This window comes from Ambystoma mexicanum, chromosome 10 (assembly GCF_040938575.1).
Source record: "Ambystoma mexicanum isolate Mex_15411 chromosome 10, UKY_AmexF1_1, whole genome shotgun sequence".
Taxonomy (NCBI): domain Eukaryota; kingdom Metazoa; phylum Chordata; class Amphibia; order Caudata; family Ambystomatidae; genus Ambystoma; species Ambystoma mexicanum.
The window spans coordinates 1,279,125,973-1,279,144,172 of record NC_090932.1 but is presented as its reverse complement, the minus strand read 5'-3'; the positions used below and the strand labels follow the sequence as shown (position 1 = coordinate 1,279,144,172).

General features: G+C 44.9%; 1 protein-coding gene and 1 long non-coding RNA gene across 2 annotated transcripts in view; one reads left to right on the top strand and one right to left on the bottom strand.

Moving 5' to 3' along the window:
- Positions 1–4,371, bottom strand: LOC138493313 (uncharacterized). Its single transcript, XR_011276371.1, has 3 exons — positions 4,267–4,371; positions 407–504; positions 1–85 (listed from the first exon to the last, which is right to left on the bottom strand). It is a non-coding gene; the product is annotated as an uncharacterized lncRNA (long non-coding RNA).
- Positions 4,372–5,880: 1,509 nt separating this feature from the next.
- THOC5 (THO complex subunit 5) overlaps positions 5,881–18,200 on the top strand; it is a 476,028-nt gene continuing 463,708 nt past the window's right edge. The window contains exon 1 of the mRNA XM_069619274.1: positions 5,881–5,997. The gene's annotated coding sequence lies outside the window, so the exon portion shown is untranslated. The remainder of the gene's footprint in view (positions 5,998–18,200) is intronic.

Below are 18,200 nucleotides of genomic sequence, written 5' to 3'. Positions count from 1 at the left end.
GCTAACTGGGTCAAATGCTTCACTGGATTTTTCTTGTTGGGACACAGGTGGTTAGGTTGACACACCGACGCTTGGAGCAATGCTGCTGCAATGAAAACAGTTAGTCAAGGATACACGGGTCTACCTGAGACTTCAAAATGAGCAGGGGTTAAAATCACCTCTTGGGTGTTAGGCATCCGCTAGTAAGCAGGACGTAACGCTGGGAAACCAGGAGAGTACACAGTGCACTGTAAATGCAACTCCCACATGAGACGTGAACTTTCAGTACTGCCCCAAACTGGACATGAGAAAGGAACAGCCTCAAAAATAGGTTTGAAATCCCTGATTGTGACTCCTACTATACTTTAAAATTACCCCACCATCGCCCACAGCAAAATACAGTTGTTTTAAAAAAAGACATTCTTACCGTCGGAAAGTCCTAATACAGATGTCAGGATTTTTTATGGTGCCATTGCTGCTGGGGCTTTGCTGTCCAAGATGGGATGATTAAGCCAATTTGTGTTCCTTCAATTGAAAAAGTACAATAAAAAAATATATTATAAACGTACCAGATTGACCATACCAATATGTGCGCACTACACTCTGCCAGTCGGCACACATCCTCCCCCGCACACAAAAGGGACCTAGGGTGCAGGGTCCAATCAGGGAATCTCCAAATGTTCCCTATAGGCCAGTTCACCCCAGCTGGTAGAGAGAGCAGTCAAGAGCACATACCTGAAAACGTGACTCATACTCAGTCACAGAGACAAAAACAAATGATAGAGCGAGTGAGAGAAAGAGCATCAGCTTGTTACAGGTTACCCTTAACAGTTGTGAAGTCCAGCCTGCTGGCATTAAAATCATTCATCTACATATCTTACATAGAATACGACACAGTAGTTCTTAACTCACCAAGCCAACTTTCGGAAACATCGAGTAATAGCCATGTAGCTTATACTGCAGTTAGGTGACAGCGCTGACGTAGCAGCAGACTGCCGCGGCTGCCATGCCAGACACAAGGGCCCCTGGCTTCTCTGCAACATATGGTGCCACATGCAGGCGAAGGCCTGGCACCCACAGCAGGATAATATACATGTATTCCACTTTAAATCACTTCTATGGAAGCGGTGCAACCAATGAATGTACTGTTGGTAATGCAGTGATTTTAGTATATCATGGAATGCATAGACTTGCTTTATAGTAGATGGCTCCCAGGGCAGCTCAGCAGGTTGACAAACCATTGATGATACTGTGTTTAAGGTTGAATTTAACCAAAACAATAAAAACAAAACAAATATGCAAAACTTGTTAATCAATAAGGCTTTTTGCAATTACTTATTAAAAAAAGGAAGTGCTATAAAATGTGTTTGGCCAAGGGATGGGTTAGGGTATTTCTGCCTCCGTTTGCCACCCATGAACCCAGTTTAATTTCCTAATAACTGCTGTCAGCACAATGGAAGCAGTTATTTGTAAACATAAAATCTTTATGAATATAACCTGTGATAAATCACAAAGCAAGGGGCACACAAATTGTATTGGAGTGGTGCTCAGAAAGAAAAAAAACACAAAAACACACACACACACACACACACCCCCCCTCTCTCTCAAAGAGAACTAGTGAATGCAAGTTTCAGCAGCGCTTTTGAGTTTGGAAATTACTTTTTTCCTTTGAATGTGTAAAACGCACATTTGAACAATGTGTGACGGCTGGGGAAAGGAGCCCTGCTTAGATTAGGTCACCGAGCCCCCAGTTTCCCTCTGCAAAGCTACGGGCTTGATAAAGCCTGGTCATGGCTGAGGCAGGCCAGGTCCCGAGATCCGGCCAGACATCTAATGCCGGATCTCGGACCCGGCCAGCGCTGTCCCATGGACCACAGGGGTGACGAGGCAGAGGGACAGCCAAAGCAGGGGGGGCCGGTGTTGTACGATATCTGGCTACCCCACGGAAGATTGCTGGAGAGCCCAGCAATCTGCTGTGGGGGAGCTGGATATCATACAACACTGGCAATGCGTGCTTCCGTCACCGCTCGCCTCTTCTTCCCCCATGGTCAAGCAAGGTGGGGGCACAGAGGGAGAGGGGTCTAGGGGGAACCAGCATTGCAGTGATCCAGCCCCACTTCTCACCTTTCCCCACGTGTTAATCTTTGTGGGTCCAATGAGGGAGAGGGAAGCAGAGGGACCGACAAAGGCCTGAAACGCTTGCTTCCCGGCACACTGTCCAACTGTGGTGTGGCGGTCTGAGCCGAGAAGCTTCATCCCTTACCAGGCAATAAGACGCTGGCGTCACCAGCAGGAAGCAACAACGCAGCGTGGGCACGCAATCCAAATTCAGGAAAGAGCACGTCCAGGCTGCATTTATTTTCTGCGCCCTCATCACGTTGCACTGACTGAGCATGTATTTTCTCTTTTCTCACTGTCCTGGATCACACGCCCCACAGATTGAAGACCTCTGCCTACAGTATGGCTATTTTCTAGGGCTAAATACTCATGGTTAAATTGCTGGCAAGACTACATAGGAGTTTGCATTTTCACTGTATACTAGCAAAGCAACATGCAGGCACCTAGTTAGTGAGACAACGCAGGTAATCAAGGAAGTCGCAGGGAAATGAAGGAAGTCGGTCCTATACAGAAAGAAAGAAATATGGGGGTGTGTGGGGGAGGGGAGGTCAAGAGGCATCTTGTGGTACAGACTCTGGCCGGTACAGCTCAATGCACTGCCTGGCAGCACTGAGCGGTAAAGTCAGTCACATCTCCCTGCAATGTTCATAACCCCTCACCTCGTAAAGGCAGTAAAGTTACAGAAATCATACCAAGGGAACTGCATGCCGTCTTGGTGAGCTCATTGCTGTTATAACAGTGAAAGCCGTGTTGCGCAGATAACGGCAGCACTGGTCATTGGGCCGTCTCTCGTCGGAACCGAGATCCGGCACCAGGTGTGTAGCGGGATCCGGCCAGAGTCAACCGTCGCAAACCCCAAACCCATTCTCTGCGCTACTTTGGAAAAGAAAGAAAAGAAAGCGCCCGCGGCGGCACAGAGTAGGGGGGCGGAGCAGCTCATTGCAACCATGAGCGCTCTGATGGCTCCGCCCCCCTACGTGTACACAGCAGGACTTTGATAGACGTCACAGCTGCAGGAACAGCAAACTGTAACTTCCTCTGGTGACCCTGTGCAGGGTGCATGCACAGGGTCACCAGGGGAAGTTACAGTCCTCAGCCACGACCCAGTTCATTTATGCAATGTTTGTCGGATACATGGACCCGGATTATTCATTTATTTATGCAATGTTTGTCGGATTGCATAAAAAAATAAATATACAGGTAGCCGTCAAACATTGCATGAATAAATAAATACCCCTATTATCATTGAAACTATCCCACACGATGCAGCCACCCAACTGCTTTCAGAGGGGAGCTGCAGGAGATGTGCCTGGTGTGGCTCAAGTAAAAGAAAACATTGCTTATGGCGAACAGAAATCAGCAGGTTTTAATACCTGCCCGTACACGGTGTGGACCACTCCTTCCTCCGTAATCCTCTTCCTAAGCACCTAGACATCCCACGTGAAAACGTCACGACAACGTAACAGATACATTAAGCCGTAAAGGCATTTCAGAAAGTATCGGCAAACTTTTTAAACACTTTTTAAACACGCAATGCTATTGGGTCTCATAGGGACTTTAAATGTGTGATTGATAATGAAAACAATACAAACCCTCCGTTTAGCCTTCCCTTCCACACAATTCAAAAAGCGGTAAATGAAAAATTCCCTCCCCGGGGAATGCCAAATCGCCCCCCCCCCACGTGCAGGAGGAATAAATAACTTAACAGTTATGCTGGAAATTCGTACCCATATGCATCTGTCTGCATAAGACATATCCCCATCTGCTGCACATACCAAATCCTCAAACCCCCTGCATCCCCCCTCCAGCGGGGAGGATAACTAACCGTTCACTGTACTGTTCACTGGTATAGTGGAAGTCCCATTGGGACGGGAGGAACGCACTGTGCCCAGCCCCACTCCATAAAACACACGTCGCACATCTGCATGAGAAAACCTCAAAACAAACTGAATCCCCCTGTACTTTAAGTAAATCTCAATCTCAACCCCCAAAATACACAATACCCCTTCCCCAATATTGCCTCAACCCTGTGATGCACGTTACATATCCCAAAAATACACTGAAATAACGGAAAAAAAACACAGAATCTGCCTGTATTTTGAGTAAGTCTCACCCCTGATGATGCACATTATAAACCACCAAAATACACAGAAATGCTTTAAGACTTACCAGAAACCAAATAACAATCAACGATACGAAATGTGCTTTGCAACGGATGGATTTGCTCCCGCAACGCCTTGCCTTCAGTGTTGCCTGGTCGGAAGGAAAAAATAAGCTGAATGCCCTTCCAAAACAGGCTGACTCCCGTCCGAATAAGCTGAAAAAACAATTGTGCACCTAAAAAGTTGTGGAAAGGTCTCAAAAGTAAGAAACATAACACAACAAAAAAAACATACATAGACAGAACACTGACATAGTGTGTTAGAACAACAATATTTTATTGCATGGTGACTAGAAGTCCCAGATTGCAAAATAATACGGGCCTGAAATACATTATAACATGGCCAATTGGACGTTGAAAAGAAGCAATGCCTTCCTGAATACATCTCTCTGAGAAAATGTTCTATATAGATTCCAATAATCCTCTAACCCAGTCTTGCACAAAAAGTTTAAAAAAAATAAATAAAGGATTTTAGTGGATAATGCATCAACACTAGGGATATCACCGGGATAATATTGCTATAGAGTGATGCTTGCTAAACTAAAACAATCCACTTCTTTACATGTCAGTGTGTCTGTCTGCAGAGCCGGCCTTATGGGGGGGCGAGCCGGGCGACCGCCCGGGGCGCCACGCCCCCCAGGGAGCCTTTTGCCCCTGCCACGCCAGCTCAGGGGAGTCTTTCAAGGGCTCCCCCGAGCTGGCGTTGTGGGACAAGGCGCAGCAGGCGGCTATTTACTGCAAAAGGTGCCCGCGGTGGTGGGTGCATTTAAATGCACCCCTCCGCCGTGGACACTTTTCACAAGAAAAGGCGCCATTAGCCCCCCACCACGCCAGCTCCGGGGAGTCTTTCAAGCGCTCCCCTGAGCTGGCTTGGTGGCAGAAGGTGTGGCAGGCGCCTCATTGTCATTGAATGAACCTGCAATGGCGGGCTCATTCAATGACAATGGGGTGCTAACGGCACCTATTTAACCTCCTCGCCATAGCGAGGTTAAAAAAAAAAAAGTTGCCCATCCTGGCCCGCCCCCTTCCGCCCCACCCCCTATTAACAAGGGGGGCACGGTGGGCGAGGGCGCCAGTTTGCCCAGGGCGCTGCTGCCCTTAAGGCCAGCCCTGTCTGTCTGCATGACAAAACTTAAAGTGCACTTTCTTTTTGCATATGTTTAGGCATTTGGCATTGATGGGCCACCTGGTGGGCAAGTAACGATCCTATCAGTGCCAAATACCTTAGCATGTGCAAAATACAGGGCGCACCAAGAGCAAGACAAAGCAGCAATTGCTGTCAAGTGCTGCCAGCAGCCCAGTGCAGGACGCTCTGTGCGTGTAATGGGCTTAACAGCAATATAAACAAGCCCAATTACATGCGCACTGACAGTCCAACAAGTGGACAAAAACCGCGACAAGCGACCTCCAAATATTATAAGCGACATTGGGCAAAAACAAGCCCAAAGTCGCATATAATACGCAGACCTGGTAAAACTTGCTTGCCTTCCAGCTAGTGCAAAAATGAGGACGTGAACGTTGAAACCCACGTGATGCAGAGCAGCCCAAGTGATGAAGCGGACGTTGAAACCCACGTGATGCAGAGCAGCCCAAGTGATGAAGCTGACGTTAAAACCCACGTGATGCAGAGCAGCCCACGTGATGAAGTGGAGTCGGTCTTTCCTATGGTCCGTTTCTCGAATGGGAACTAGACACTACCCTTTACGAAACGCGCATGTCCAGTTTCCAGGCATCATCAGGTGAGTGTATGCGTTCCAGCTCTTGTAGTGAATTTTATATGCATTTCTTTTAGCATCCATCAATTTAGAAGTTCTCACCCCCTTGTTGTTATTGTTATCTTGATTGAGCTCAAGCCTGAAAACATATGCTCTTTATGAGCATTATTAAACATGAACTGTCCATTGTTTCTTGGATGGAGGAAAAATGTGCCTTGCTTTTTAATCCCCATAGCGCACTGCAGTGAATCTTGCTGTTCTTTAAACATTTGTTGTGGTGGTACCGAAGTTTCAGATTTTGTCCTGTTGGCTTTGAGCCGGTTTGTGCCCAATCTTTTGTGGGTTTGACCCTGCAAAATCACTTTATATGGAGGGGGTCTCCAATGTTTTTCTTTATGAACCAAGTAGTAAGGTTCTGTAAATAAGCAGGTGGTCTCGTGACATACAACGTCCGATCTGTTTTTTTTTCTTTCACTCATCTGGTTTCTGATCTAGGTGTTGGCACTAATAGAATTGATTGTGACCAAAATGGAAACTCCATAGTTTTCGGCAGGATGCAGGCTTTTTTTTTTCTCTCACTTTGTGCCTCCCCATGAACACCTTTTTTAGCCTAGTGCGCAATGCACTGCTCCGACTCCCTTTATCAGCCCTTTACAAACCTGTGACCAAAGTCCATTAACCCCTGGAGGAGAATCAGATGGTGGTTGTCAACACCTTGACTCCAGTCCACAGGGACAAGGTGAACATTCTATTTGCATAAATTAAGATTTGCATATTCGCTGCACCGCTTTATTTCCAAACTTGTTGCCAGTTTGCCACCTTTGTAGCTCACATTTTATCTGTTTAGAAAGTCAGAAAATTGTTCAACAGCTTGTCCTTGTTGCGAAGCTGATTTAACACAACTGTGTCAGTATTAACAAATTATAGGGCAAAATCGACTCTGCACTCATTAAAATGCTTACCACCCAAAAAAAAGAGCCCTTTTGCAACTTCTAGGAATGCACGTTGAAGCTGTAATTCCTTGTGTTGCACTTATCACGTGTTGAAATTAAATATTGTAAGTACGTGATTTTTCTAAACATCTGGTTTTAAAATTACACGGGTCAGCCTGTTTTTGGCATAGACACAGTAGTTGCTCCGTAAGCTCATTTATGGTACGGTTCAGGCTTTGCAATGCCTGCAGAGGCAGTAATTGCTGTGCAGCTACTACACAGGCCGTGCTCTGGTGTAAGTGACTATTTGAAATGTGAACGGCATCCACAGAAAACTCTACAAAAAACTGTCCAAACGAGCAGCACTCCACAACCAGTGTTCCATTAATATAAAATACACGGAAAGCCAATAGCAAACACTGCGACTTCGGTTGTAATGTGTAAAACAACCTTTATTTCATTTTGCAGCGTTTAAAAAAAGGAAAATTCTCCCAGTGAGAGTATTCAAGCCTGACGGCAGCCTGATGCGTTTCACCACTCCCTAGTGGCTTGTTCACAGTCACTCATCACCTGCAGGGAGTTAATTTTTTATAAAAAACACACCCACCTCAGTGAAAGACAAAAAGAAGGTGACTTCTAAACCAAAGCTAACAGTAGTTAGCCATCTTGGCTTGGGCTGTTGGTTCGTGTAGCTGACAATGCAAAGCTATGTTTTTCAAATAAAGCATATATATATATATAATTATACCTGCACAGGCTAATGCTCGCAGAGACAGTAACTGCTGTGCAGCTACTACACAGACCCTGTACATATATAATAGTACCTGCACAGGCTAATGCCTGCAGACGAAGTAACTGCTGTGCAGCTACTACAAAGACCCTGTACATATATAATAGTACCTGCACAGGCTAATGCTTGCAGAGGCAGTAACTGCTGAAAGTGCAGCTACTACACAGACCCTGTACATATATAATAATACCTGCGCAGACCAATGCTCGCAGACGCAGTAACTGTTGTGCAGCTACTACACAGCCCGTGCTCTGTTGTAAGTGACTACATATCTAATAATACCTGCACAGGCTAAGGCTCGCAGACGCAGTAACTGCTGTGCAGTTAATACACAGACCCTGCTCTGTTGTAAGTGACTACATATCTAATAATACCTGCACAGGCTAAGGCTCGCAGACGCAGTAACTGCTGTGCAGCTGCTACACAGACCCTGCTCTGGTGTAAGTGACTTTCACAAAGTGTTTGTGTAGGGGTGATGGAGTTCTTTCTATTAATTGTTTGCCGATTCTTGTGGCGTAGTAGTTTATTTTTTTGTTTTGTTTTTGCTTTGAGGACTGTTGCTTTGTACAGTATGAGTTGTCTTTGGTATTTTATTTAGTCTTGTCTGGTGTATTCTCTCCATTTTGTTTCCATTTTGCGGTTGTTTTTTCAATTCTTCTGTGAACCATTTTGCTGCCAGTTTTTTTGGTGGTGTTGCTTTGAATGTTTTAGCTGGTGCTAATTGGTCAATGGCCTTGGTGATCCAATTGTTGAGTGTGTCTTCTGTTGTATCTATGTTTGTATCAGTGGGATCTCTTTCACCTAGGTTGTCGTGGTGGGTTGATAGCATGGCGGCCTAGTCCACTAGTTTGGTTGCAAAGTTGGGGTTGTAAGAAGATGGTGTGTAGATCAGTAGGAATACTATGTTGGATTGGTCGTTGAGTTCTATCTTGATTAGGAGGGATTCATAATCTTCCGCGTTGGTTGTGATGATTCAAGATGGTCAGGTGCGTTTTTTGTGTATAATTGCGATTCCATCTCCTCTTCGGTTTTCTCTGTTGGCGTGTATTAATTTATAATTGTCGGGTATTGCTTCGTTCGCGATGGCTTTATAGTTGTCTGATAGCCAGGTTTCTGTAAGGAAGAGCAGGTCTGTGCCTCCTTCGCTTAGGAGGTCATTGGTTTCTGTTGAGTGTTTTGCCATGGATTTAATGTTGAGGAGGCTGCAGTGTAGTTTGCTGGATTTCCCTTTTGTGTTGTTGTTAGTATTGCTTGTTCTGACCATTGTGTTGTTGGTTGGGTTTCCGTTCCAGGTGGGTTTTTCCCAGTTGAGTCTTTTGGGTGGAGTGGTTCTTTGTTGGTCAGTCTCTTTGTCGAGTAGACCGAAAAGGTTTATGGCGGGGTTGGTTAGTTTCCGGGTGGTAAATAGGGTCGCTACCCCTCTGTTGTTCCAGTCTTGGTAATATAGGGGGTGTAGAGTGAGTGTGATGGTTTCAAATTTGTTCCTTGTTCTGGTTGGGGTATTGTCCATGGTGGAGACCGGGTTGGGATGGTTTATTAGTTGTCATCCGTTTGGTGTCCTGGTTGGGTCTGTATTCGTGAAGCTTGTTGGCTATCGGTTCATTGTTGCTGTGCTGTTTTTGTTTACCACGTTGTCGTATGTGGACAGGTAGCGAGCATTGTAGTCTGTCTTTGCTCTGTTATTTGTATGTCTCCTTGGGCCATCTCAGATGTTTGTCGAGTTTTTTGGGGTTGTGGGATCATGCTGGTCCGTGCCTTCCCGAGTGGTTAGGGATTTCTTATTATTTCTGTTGTCTTTTCTGGCTTCTTTGTCTTTCTTGTGGCGAGGCATGATGAGTGGGTTGTGTTTGTTAGTGGGCATCCTTACGATTTGTGTTTTTCATGGTCTTTTGCATTTAGTCTTTGCTGTTTGTGGTTTGTTGTTGCTTGTATTTAGTAGGTTGTGGGTAGTTGATGGGATTTTGTGGTTCCGTCTGTTTGTTGCTTCTTTCTTTTTTGGATCCTTTTTCTTTTTATTTTTTTTTTTATCATCCTGGATGTACATTTCGTTATGGTTGTTGATTATTGGATTTTGCGCAAAGCAAACATGAATATTGTGTGAAGGAGTGCATGTGAATACTGGCATATATTGGTGCAGTCATGTTAGGGAGAATTCTCATTTCTGTGATCATTCCCTTCAACCTTAGAGACCCCCAGCTCTTTTGCTGGACTGTAGGACTTTTTAATTTTAACCCTGGAGTGAGTGAGACCCTTTTCCCAATGCATCGTGTGTTTTGACCTTTGGATTATGTGTTTTCACTGTTTTGGGAGTCTGACAAACTCCATATGCATCTACTTTTTGTATGGTGACACACATCAGCTTCAGTGCAGTGTCACTGAGAAATCCTTTAGATTTCTCATAAGGTTTAAAATACCTTTTCTTGTGTGAACTACTGTTCCCAAGAATAGTTAAGTGAAAATGACTTTAATTACCTTTTCTCTTTGTGGGTCCAGCACACACCATCTTATGTGGAGTGCTGGGGAGTTACCTAGTAGCCCCTTATCCTACATTCTCATGTAACATTTGTATGTTTTCGTCCCTACTTTTAAATGACTAGTGGCAGTGGTTTAATTTTTCCTACCATTGTGTTTTTCTACACCAGGCTGAACCCTCAGCTGCGGTATAGCACCCAGGGGTGACCATTTTATCAAAACGGCCCCTGTCTTCTTTTTTTGCCATTTTCTGTTTGTGAGGGGGTTTTACTCTGTGCGTCAAACAGATTGAAGCCCTTTGTTTGTCTTGCCGTTGGCAGACTTCAGCCCTGAGTCACACCTCTGTCTCCAGTTTGTCTGTAAGGACAGGATGTGAGGGAGGGTCCCAAAACTCCCCTGTCCTTTGTCTCTTGGAATGCCTGAATGCAACCAGTCCTGAATGGCTGGCTGGCTGTCCTTTCAGGACATTGACCCTGATGTGTGATTGACAGCCTAGGCTGTGCATGAATGGGAGAAACCTGCTTAAAAGTCGAGGGTTTTGGGACTAGAGGTAGAGTTGACCACTTGGAGAAACACCCGACGAAGAAACCGTGAACGAAGCTTGCTGCATCCCCCTGGACCTTTTGAATTGCCGGTGAAGCCCTGCTGCTGTCCTGAAACTCCCTTTTCAGACAGAGAAGCTCCAGAATGGACTTCTGCCCTTGGGTTAGTGGGACCAACTAACCCAGAGACGAACGCCACTGGACCATCTTCCCAGTCTTACTGTACTTCTTCATTGCTGCAAGAACCAAGTGCCAGGGGTCGAGTAATCCGTAGTCGAGGGAAATGTCTGACATCCGGCTAGAAGCTCCAGGAGTCTCCCAAGGACCCTCCAGAAGCAGGACGACCAGAGCTAGAGTCCCCTCACCATACCCAAGGAGTGAAGGAAGCCCAACCGGTTCCAGAGATCCGCAACAGTGCTGTTTACTAAATGCTGAAACCCGCAAAGTGCCGCTAAACCGAAAAGAGCCCGTAGCCGCCAACGACCCCCGACGTACTACCGCAGGAGCCCTACAGATGTCCTCCCTCTTGTCCCCACGACTAAGGCTCAGGCATACGGGGTCTGCAATGCTGTAGCAGGACAGAAGCCAGCTGGACCACTCTTCTTCAAACCTGAGGTACTGTTTAGACTTAGGGTACTTACCTCACTGTCTCAGCTGGGAATTGCAGTGGCTTACTTTTAGAGTTGATTCCAACTCTGTTTTCACAGCTTGCGATCCCACAAGTGATTTTCTAACAAACTCTCTAACTTTGTGCAAGACATTTGATTCTAAGAAGTGCCCCAGCTCCATAGACTTTCAAATTGATTTGACCTGGGTCCTCAAGCCAACTGACTTTGATATGGTTTGTCTCTCATTGGTGGTAACTTGTTTTAGACTGTTACTGCTGGGAAAGGATTGTCTAGATTTCATTGGAAGATTTATTTGCCCTCACATATACTGAGAACCTGTTTAACCTTTTTCCTTCCTTAAACCTTTCCTTTCTGCAACCTCAGAATCTGCAAAGTATAACTAGTGTGATATATAAATCCCATTACTGTCCTTGTGATTGTAGTCACTACATGGTGTAGCAGTTTTGTATGAAGCTTATCCAAAGATTATCCACTAACTTGCTCTGATTCTGAAAAGTAATTTAAAAGTATATTTACATTGTTACATGAATTGCCTTTCTAAAGAATGCTTATTTAAAAAATGTTAATTAAATAACTATTTATAACTGAAACCTTGAGTGTAAGTGTTGCTTTGCTACTTGTATTTACAGATTTCATTTGTACAGCTCTACAGCTCACAGTTATCCCTCTTGAGATAGGCCTGGCTGCTCAGTCACACTGCCAACCTGTGTAGTTCAGACCTATACAAAAAGGTGGGCTTACCTAATACCAAGCAGATAAGTGTTGTGTAGTCTCACATAGTGGGACAACACCAATTCTTACCTAACAAGTCAGCATGGAAATGTATTGATTGTGAGGGTGCTCGGTTCCTGCTTTTGACTGGGATGGCAAAGGATTCTCACCCAGAGGGTGCATGCTATGTTTAGGCCTCTTTCTTCCACTTTGGCCCAACATAGTCTCAGGCTTTATCCATGCCACATTGGGGATAGTGAGGGTAATGGGTGCCTGCTTTTGACTGGGATGGCAAAGGATTCTCACGGGTGGGTGCATGCTATGTTTATGCCTCTGGCTTCTACTTTGGCCCAACATAGTCTCAGGCTTTACACTTGCCACAGTGGGGGATCATTCAGCATGAGTGCAACTAAGCAAAAGCAGAATGACAATCTGTATTGGTCCGCATATCATCCTACAAACTCTGATGTTCTGAAGTAATCAGTAAGTCCTCCTCAAATCATCAAGAACAAACATGTTTCATGGCAATGCTCTTGAAGTAATCAGCAGGTCATCCCAGAATCATCCCCAAACCATCAGGGACAAACGTGCAATCTCTGGAAGTGATCAGTAGGTCATCCCAAAAGCATCAGGAACGAAGAGTTTTCTAAAATGGGGATAATGTTAGCATATTCATTAAGTCATCCTAAGCTCATCCCCCAAATCATCATCCACCATTCTGAGATATTTGCTGATGACTTTAACAGCGTGATGATGTTTGATGATATGGGATTGACTTCTAGTGTATTTTGATGATCATCAGATGACCCCAGGATGGTCTCTAAAGTCATCCTTTTATACCAGGGCAGTCTTTGCTTTTAAAAGTATTGAAACACATTTTGCGAAAGAAACAGCAATGGTCCTCACTTGGTGGAAGTCTTTTTCACATCACCATGCTTTAATAGCTAATGGACGAATTAAACGTCATTCAGCTTTTTTTGTTGTTGCAGGTTCCTGTGGCAGCGGCAAGTAAGTCTGCCCAGGTTTTCCCCCTGCCACAGAGAATTTTTATAGACACGCATACCTAAATACAAACAAGAAAATTAGGAGTCCTAACAGAATGTAGTAATCCGCTTTTAGTGTGCCTGTGTGCAGGCATCAAAACATTTTGAGCTAAGGGTGTGCGGTACCTCCATGTCCCTCTTCCTCGTTACGGTACTTGTGGGAATCCCACTGCCATACACGCAATCCGTTCCGTCTTTTTTTTGTTTTTATTGCCCCTGTGTGCGCCCTCCTTATCCGATAACATAACACTACCATGTCCCTCTTTTCCCATCCCAGTACTTGCTTGTGAGGTTCTAACCTCCATGCCAGGAACCTATTCGGCTGTTTCAGGATTCAAAACTAGGATTTGTTGACCAGGAGCAATAGGCAGCTCCTAGGTATCGGTCATCGCCCGTTAGGTAAAAGCTTCCTCTGGGGAGCTAGTACATAGCGCGCAGCAAATCTAACTTTGTTGCAAGATGCAAACGCTAACCTTTTTGCCTATTATATATTATTCATTACGCTTTAGAGGGTCCTAATTGTCTGTCTTGCATATTTCCAAACCTATACAGTTAATATGACGTAGCTATATTTGTATGGCCGCACTTGCCAAGGAGTCAAAAGTAGCTTCTGGTAGCTGTTGGTTTCAAGTGAACCAGGCTCCCTTTGGCTATAACTAGGAGCTAAATAGCTCCCAACAATTTTGAATCCTGTACTCCATCTTTTCAATATTATCCATCTGTCCTGCCCCCCCCCCCCCCCACCTCCCTCTCACTGAGAACATAACATTCTCAGTGACTGCGATGCATTCATTTGAATTTTCCTGCCATCCTGACAGGAACTCGGGTGGGGGTGCTGCACTGGCGCCTCTTAGCAATTTGAAAAGAGGCAACACCAAGGTTGGGGGTCATGAAATTAGGGGGTGTCCTACAACTCTTTCGGGTTGAGCAGGGGCTAAAGGGTGCTCCACACTTGATTTTAAGGCTCACACCGAATACAATTTTAAAAAGATATTTTGTCCATGATACAAGCATGAACACAGTAGCAGTTCCTAAATCTGTCCTTGTTTACATGTAGTGCCTTTAGTTGTGGTTGTTAGAACAACATGAATCCTCTAGTCTGTGTCATAGAAAGTTGCCACGTGTGGGAAGTAGCCTTAACAATATATGCCAATGTTGCCCACTTTTAAGTCCGGTGTGCCCAAGGAAAATGTGATCTCCTGTCCAACGAATAAATGCTAGCATTGCCACTGTAAAACAATTTCATGCTGCTAACAGCGTTAGATGCACATAACGGGGGGAGTGATAAAGAGAGGGATAGAATTAGTGATTGAGTGATGGAACACATAAGCACATGCTGCAGTGCCTCTGGAATGTGTGAGTTCTTATCTAACATTTGTAAAACCAATCCCTTAACCTTAAAGGGGTAGTGCCAACCCAAATGTTATTGGCTCAAAGATGGGCCATCATCAAAAATATATATAAAAAATATTCATTAAGAAAATGCTATGTAAACCTTTGTTTGTTTTTTGTTTTATTATTTATATAGCGCACCAGACCCAGGGGTATTCGGGCGCGAAGGCAACAAGAGGAATGTTCAGCTTCGGTTACAGGTTGCAGATTAAACATAGTTGGACAGCTACGGTTACAATGCTGTAGACAAGTAATGTCAAGGAGTCACAAAGTATATACAGTAAATTTGCAATAAGACAGGAGTGACATATAAGTATAGCAGAACAGATATACAAAACATACATGAGATCCCAGATGTCAGTCAGGTGAGGTTAGGCATCATGTTCTTTTAGCCGTTGGATCAGATTCGATCTGAATTGCCAGTAGGGGAGGTCTTCCCTTAGGGCAGGGGGAAGGGAGTTCCAATATTGTGCTGCTTTGACAGTGAAGCTGCTCCCACCAGATTTAGTGAGTTTGAATCTGGGAACTAGTAAAAGGTTGGAGTTGGCTTTTCTTAATGGGCGAGAGGCTGTTTGTCTGGTGAATCTGTCTATAAGCAGACCATCCACCTTATGGCGATTTTGCGATTTGCAAAAAAATCGCAAAATTTGCCATTTCCCGCAATTGCCGCTATAAATCATTAAATGAGCGCAAAAAAGACACGTTAGCTTAGTGTGTCTTTTTTTCGCGCTCATTTAATGATTTAGAGCGAACACAGCTGGCTGCTGATTGCAGCAGCTTGAGGGTTAACACCTCGGCTCTGCGTTGCAGGCCCAGGATTGGGGGAGGGTCACGCAGGCCTGGGAGATGCACAGCATTTGGCTGTGACCCCAGGCACCTCCAAGGCTCATTGAGTGCCCGAGCTGACAGTTGGTGAAGCTAGCCAGGTAAGCACTGGCCTGTCCACTCATCTGCCCCCAACTCAGAGCACCCAAAGAGGCCACTGGACTGTTTTCATTCCCGGCGCTCGACAGGAAAGTAAATTACTTTCCTGTCGAGCGCCGGAAAAGAAAGCATAAACTTAATGCTTCCTGACGCTCGTCTACAATTGGTATCATGCAGCCCAGCCTCAAGGCTGGGCTGCATGATACCAATTGAAGACTCTCGTAGCTGTATTAATTTCAAATTGCTTTACAATTGGTATCATGGGCTGCATGATACCAATTGTAAAGCAATTTGAAAACGAATACAGCTACGAGCGTTTGTATCATGCAGCCCAGCCTTGAATCAAGGCTGGGCTGCATGATGCCAATTGAAGACTCTCGTAGCTGTATTCGTTTCAAATTGCTTTACAATTGGTATCATGGGCTGCATGATACCAATTGTAAAGCAATTTGAAACGAATACAGCTACGAGCGTTTGTATCATGCGGCCCAGCCTTGAATCAAGGCTGGGCTGTATGACACCAATTACGCACAAAATTGGGTGTTAAAATTTATGGAAGGCAAATGCCATTCGTCCTGTGCAATTTTGGTGGTTATGCAAAGCCAATTTAATGATATATGCATATTTCACCTTGATATGCTAATTTCTGATGACATCACATGCCATTGCATTTGTTAATGAGTTCCCTCCCCCACTTTAATTTGTAGGACTTGACCCCTGGTAGTGTTGTGATGTTTCATTTCTGTTTGTGGGTGTGTTTAGTCGCCATGTGTGGGTGGCATAACCAAGGAATTATGACCACCCAAGAGAGTTCATTGTTTGGCTAGGTATTATGGGCTTGCAGTTACTGACACTGCATTGCCCCTGTGTCTTGGCCTCATGGATTCCTTCCATGGAGAAGTGTAGAGTTGTTCCCCCTCTCTCCTGGGGTCATAGGACAAGCGAAAAGCAAACCTATGGGCTTCAACCAGGGTTACACTTTTGAATTCAAGCCTATCTGTTTATTTGCTTTCTACTTGTCTGCTGGAAGTAGTGGCACAGCACCATTTCCTTGGAGCTCATCAGGCTGTATTCCCCCTTCCCCCACCACAATCCAAAATGTTAGGCTGTGGTGACTCGACCTGGCTGTCCTACAGAGCGCAGCCAGACAGAACACATTTTGTTCCTCACTAACAAAAGCCTTGCAATTACTTGGTTTTAGGCTAAAAAAGATGTTAAATGATATATTTTTCAATGTTAGAAAATGCCGCAAAAACGCAGTTGGGTGCCGCAATTTTTTTCTTTTTTGTGCCGCAATATTTTCCATTTCATGCCGCAATTTTCTGGAGGGTCTGTATAAGGTATTGCGGGGCTACTTGGTTAAGGCATTTGTGTGTAAGGGAAGCTGTTTTAAGGAGGATTTTGTCTTTTGTGGAAACCCTTTTAGTGGATCTCCTAACGTCTGATATGTGGCATTTGTAGGGAAGTTTAGGGCGGCTCTCAGGGCGTTATTTTGAAGTGTCTGTATTTTGGCAGTGATGTGTTTGTTACTACCTACATAGAGGGCGTTGCAGTAATCAAGTTTCGACAGGATTAGTGCTCTTGCTAATGTGACGCAGTTATTAGGAGAGAGGAAGGGCTTGGCTGCTCTAATTAGCTTGCAGGTGTAGGAGGTGGCTGAGGCCATGGCACTCACTTGTTTACCAAAGGTAAGCGTGGAGTCTATATAGAAGCCGAGGGTTTTGACTACTTTGTCCACCGTAATGTTGAGGAGTCATAGTTTGGGCCTAGTTTTTTGATGTTGGAGGAGGTGCCTAGGATAAGGAGTTCAGTTTTGTCATCATTCAGGCCTAGACCGTGAGAGGCCATCCATGCCTGGATGATGAGGTAGACTCTATTCACAAAGGCCAAATCCTTGTCATAATCTCCCGTCAACGGGATGAGGATCTGTGTATCATCTGCATAGTTAGTGTAGGTGATACCTAGACCGTCCAGATCATCGAAAAGGGGCTTTGTGAAAATATTGTAAAGGGTAGGGAATACACATGATCCTTGGGGTACGCCGCATGAGATAGGTAACGAGGCTCAAAGTCACAGATGTAAAGCACTAGGAGGCATCCATTTTGTGAAATGGATGAGCCTCCTGTGCTTGTGTTAATTTCTGTCCTTTCCTGCACTAATGAAGCAAAAGCCAGCCAGCTCTAATAAACAAAGCTACCAGCAGGTGGCTTTTGCTTCAATTTTACCAGAGAGCAGAAATTAACACAACCTGCGGCTGGTAAGTGCTTTAAATTTCTTTTTTCTTTCTAACTTAGAAAGAAAACTGCAGCATTTTTAACATGTATTTGTTTGCTGTGGCTTCAGCTTTGAGTCTCCTGGGCTCCCCCGACTGTTGTATTTAAATATGCTGCGGTTTTATTTCTACGTTCCCCTTTTTGTTACATTTAGCAAATCTGGGGCTCCAGATTGGAACTATTAAAGGTTACCTAGCAGCACTTTCCGTTTTCAAGTGCTCCTCAGAGGAGGAAGAGCCATCTGATTGTCCAATTCTTAACCTCTTAAGTGCCATTGAGGTTCCCCCCGAGTGCCAATGTTTTTTTTTTTTTTAATCGCGGTATTCACCGCCCAAACCCGCCAACATTTCCCCCCTGGTGGCAACCTGGAGTGGTTTTTACCGACGAGCCGGCTCGTCGCTGGCATTTAAAGGGTTAAAAGGCCTTTCTAATGTATACCCACCAGTTCCATTCAATGTACCTATATGGGACCTCAATCTTGTGTTAAAGCTTTAAATATGTATTCCCGTTGAACCCTTA